This window comes from Triticum aestivum, chromosome 7B (assembly GCF_018294505.1).
Source record: "Triticum aestivum cultivar Chinese Spring chromosome 7B, IWGSC CS RefSeq v2.1, whole genome shotgun sequence".
Classification (NCBI taxonomy): domain Eukaryota; kingdom Viridiplantae; phylum Streptophyta; class Magnoliopsida; order Poales; family Poaceae; genus Triticum; species Triticum aestivum.
The window spans coordinates 18,779,350-18,779,665 of NC_057813.1; positions in this window are offsets into that span (position 1 = coordinate 18,779,350).

Below are 316 nucleotides of genomic sequence, written 5' to 3' on the forward strand. Positions count from 1 at the left end.
TTGTACACGAAGTGCATCCAGTTTTGCCGTAAGCCTCTCTACTTTCTTGCACATGCTATGTGGGTGAAATGATGATACCATGCCAACTTGGAACCTTATCAGAGTTCATTTCAAATGCTTTTCAATTTCATGGTCTTATAGCTCAAAATAATCAGTAAATGCATGAAAAATAACAAATGAAGTCAGAAAGGGTAGTAAATTGATGATGTGGCTTCGAATGGTGCATTTTGAACACAAAAAAACAAGGGGGTTCGAATAAGTCAAAAAGAAATGAAATCCCGTTGTAACAGACGACTTTCCGTATGAAACCGTGATA